This window comes from Dipodomys merriami, unplaced genomic scaffold (genome assembly GCF_024711535.1).
Source record: "Dipodomys merriami isolate MVZ:Mamm:240054 unplaced genomic scaffold, mDipMer1.0.p SCAF_4, whole genome shotgun sequence".
NCBI lineage: Eukaryota > Metazoa > Chordata > Mammalia > Rodentia > Heteromyidae > Dipodomys > Dipodomys merriami.
The window spans coordinates 47,217,807-47,222,080 of NW_027205603.1; positions in this window are offsets into that span (position 1 = coordinate 47,217,807).

Consider the following 4,274-nt stretch of genomic DNA (forward strand, 5'->3'; position numbering starts at 1 on the left):
TGCCTAGCCTGATCTCCAAGCTTTCTCTTTCTACTTATACTGTTCTACTCTCTTCTGTAAGAGTTTAATTTACTCCTCTGGAAGTCTCTTCTCCTACTTTATCTACTTTCCGTTATTTTTCGCTGACTCTGTCAATGGTTGCATTCTGTTGCCTTTTAAAAATTTGTTCTTGTTTGTTTTGTTTTGTTTTTGTGCTGGTCCTGGGACATGAACTCAAGACCTGACTGCTATCCATGAGGTTTCTGCTCAAGGCTAGAGCTCTACCACTTGAACCATCTGATTATCACACCTCAGTGGCCTGAGTAGCTAGAATTGTAGACATTAGCCACCACCTGGGCCTGGCATGTTTAATGAACCCAATCCACAATCTTCTTGCTACCTGAACAAAGCTGGATTCTGACTGAAGGTTTTTGAAAGTGGTCATTTTATCCACTATCCTATCTTTTGAGTTTGAACAAATTTAACTGGGTTGCCTCAAACAAAAGTAGATTATCCCTTATTTAATAAAGACTCTTCCCTCAATATCCGATCCAGATTTTCTTGAAGTCAAGGTGTCAGAGAAGATCCCTTCTCTTGCTAGCCTTTTGTTGTTTGAAGAAGTTCAGGAAGAAAGATGGATTTGGAGTCCAACCTATGCCAGTTATGAAGCTGTATTTAATTGCTTTAAACATCAAAAGTAAACTCTAGAAGGTCTTGAAAGAAAAAAGAAAGAAAATCAATGGAAGGTAAAATCATTCCATGTATTCATTTGTCTAAAGAGGTTGTGTAGTGATATATACAAGAGGGTGCTCTGTTTCTAATACTTCTCTAGGCCTGTCTTGCAATGTTCATCCACCCATTGCCTCTTTGAAGTTCATGGCAAACAGCAACAATAGACTTAGAAAGTCACTAAGTGGGATCTTTCCAGCTGACAACCAGTCACAACTAGAATAATAGTCACATGGATACTGCCACAAAATGCCAGGATACAATTCTCCAAAATAATAAGAGCCTATTTCCCAAATGTAATATCACAAGTAAAATCACTACATGTAATTTTGGTGCCCAAATCTTTGACCTTATGATTACTTCATATAACACATTCCTTTTCTTGAAATACCCAGTAAATTGTACCATCGCCACTAGAAGGAAACATAGGTTAAGCACTGATAAAAGTTGAATTTGAGAACATGTCTTAGATGTGCATTCTTTTAAAAAAATTAATTTGAAGTTGGTACTTAATTTCAGATTGAAGTGAGCTAATCAATCACAAGACAGCACCAGAGGAGATTTCTGACCCAAGACTCAACATAACATTGCAAAATATAGACTCACGATAACCAGGCAGTTTCACAAAGAAAATCTAGAATGACCTTGCGTACTTTCCCAACTTGCCAGTCTTAAAATCCCAGGAGAAGAAGTAAATCAGTGTGAGAGTATGGAAAGGCCACAAGCATCAGTCTATTAGAAGTTTCCCCATGGGAACATGAGGCCCAGGTCAACACTTTAGACTGTGTTTAAAGAATGGCCTTAATATTAAAAGACTGAAAGGCTGGGTAGGGAATTGTTCAGCAAATCCCAAGGAATTGGCTAATATATGACCATGGTTATTAAATGTAAATAATGTGGATAAAGGTTAGTTAACCATTTGTGCAACCTTGCAATGTTTGTAGTATGAAAAATAAATCATATTGACCACCTAGAGCTAATGTTGGTTGTTCTTCTTGCCCAATCATAAGACATATTTTCACAAATTGGAGGATTTTAAGTTAAGTTTAGAAAACTGACCCATGATATTTTTAAGAACAGCTTTCCAGCATAACTTTGTAAAGATTTAATGTATATATTTTAAAAAATATCTTCATAAATTCTTTGAAAATTATAAGATGTTGTATACAAGTATGCTAGATTTTTCTATCAGTTTGAGTGTTGTTCAGTATCTCTATTCTAATAAACCATATTGCATTTTTAAAAGCAAATGTATAGGAAGTCTATGACAAGTAACTTTAGAATATTTTCTCTGCTTCTAAAATTTTCTCAGGTCTTGTAGAAGACTGAACACCTAGCAGATACTAGGTGTTAAGTTACTGGAAGGTAGTTTAGTGCTATTGTTAAAATACAAGTGGAAACCAATTGCTAAAAAAGTTAAGCATTAATATTATTCTATTTTTATATTTTCTTATATCTAGTATCTGTTATGCCTTCTCATTAAGAAAATTAGTCTTAGATACCTTTTCCCTATGAATAGTACTATAATTATTTGTTACCAATATAGGTGTGTGTGTGTGTGTGTGTGTGTGAGAGAGAGAGAGAGAGAGAGAGAGAGAGAGAGACAGAGACAGAGACAGAGACAGAGACAGAGACAGAGACAGAGAGACAGAGAGAGAGAATGAAAGAGAGTGAAGTCTGTAAAGGTTAAAGTTGTACATAGGATAACCTCAAAATATTTTCTATGAACATAGAAAAGTAGGATCATTTATGTTTAGATTGGTTTCTCTTTTATAAATATATAATTTATTTTTTATTGTCAAGGTGATGTACAGAGGGGTTACAGTTAAATAATAAAGGTAATCAGTGTATTTCTTGTCAAACTTGTTACCCCTTCCCTCATTTTTCTCCTACTTTCCCTCTCCCCCACCCATCTACCCCCAAGTTGTACAGATCATTTCCAGATCATTTCCATGTACAGATATTGTCTTATTATATCACTGTTGCATTGGTTCCCTTTCTCTTGTCCTTTGTCTAACTATTCAGTTGTTCCCCTTCCCTTCCCTAATTCAAATAAAAGTATATACAATACCAGAGTACCAAAATCAAATACCTTGATAACAAGGGATATACCATAGGGGGAAGAACATACAAAAGAAACAAAAGATCACATAGTACATTTAAAACAAAGAAAAACCTCTTGTGTCCATGTCTTGGAGTTCATTTCACTTAGCATCATCTTACATGGTCATATGTACAGAGCTATTGAGCTATTCTGCTCATCTGCTTAAGATTATCCTAGACCAATACTAATTATTGCAAATAAGGGAAACCACGAGACCTGTGTTTCTTTGTGTCTGGCTTACTTCTCTTAATATGATTTTTTTATAAGTCTTTCCATTTCCTTACAAATAGAGTGGTGTCATTCTTTCTGAGGGAAGCATAGAATTCCCATACATGTGTGTGTGCGTGTGTGTGTGTGTGTGTGTGTGTGTGTGTGTGTGTATGTGTGTACATATCCCGTTTTCTTGATCCATTCATCTAATGAGAAACATCTGCATTGATTCCATATCTTAACTATGGTGAATAATGCTGCAAAAAACATAGTTGTCCTTGTAGCTTTAGTATGGCCTTGTTTGTTATCATTTGGGTAAATGCCCAGAAGTGGGATTGCTGGATCAGTGTAAAGGCAGACACCCTGAAAACATTGGAAGGAATCAGAGAAACTCTAGGGCTCCTTGGTATAGGCTGAAATTTTCTTAATAAAGACCCAGAAATACAACAAATCAAAGAAAGTTTGGACAAGTGGGATTGCATTACACTGCAGAGCTTCTGCTCAGCAAAGGACATAGCTAGCAAGATCAATAGAAAGCCCACAGGTTGGGAGGAGATCTGCACTAGCCATACAACAGACAAGGACCTCATATCTAAATATCTAAATATAAAATATATAAATATAAGATAAATATAAAATATACTTAGAACTCAAAAAATTAAATCCTCAACAACAAATACCAAAGCAACAAACACCCCATTAATAAGTGGGCTAAAGACTTAAAGAGAAACTTCTCTGAAGAGGAAATAGAATGGCCAATAGACACATGAAGAAATGCTCAATGTTTCTGGCTATAAAAGAAATGCAAATCAAATCAATGTTGAGATTCCACCTCACCCCCAATTAGAATGGCTATAATCAGTAAATCTAATCACAGATTCTGGAGGGGATGTGGCTAAAAGGTAAAGCTACAGTACTGTTGCTGGGAGTGTAAACTTGTTCAACCACTCTGGAAAACAATATGGAGGTCCCTCAAAAACTTCACATAGAGCTCCCCTATGACCCAGATGGTTTCTCTTTTTCACCAGAGAAATTTCTCTCCATCTACGCCTACATTTGAACTACTTGAGCTCCTTTGGAATCTCACATGCTAGTCCAGATTAATGTCTATCTAACTCCCTTCCCACATTGTCTCTTTCATCTTAATCTTGGGAGAGGTTTTCAGGAAGTACATATACGTCCCTATGAAGTATTCTTAGTGTGCAACAATACCATTGTTTGGCATCAGGCTATACAATTTATAAACTCGTGT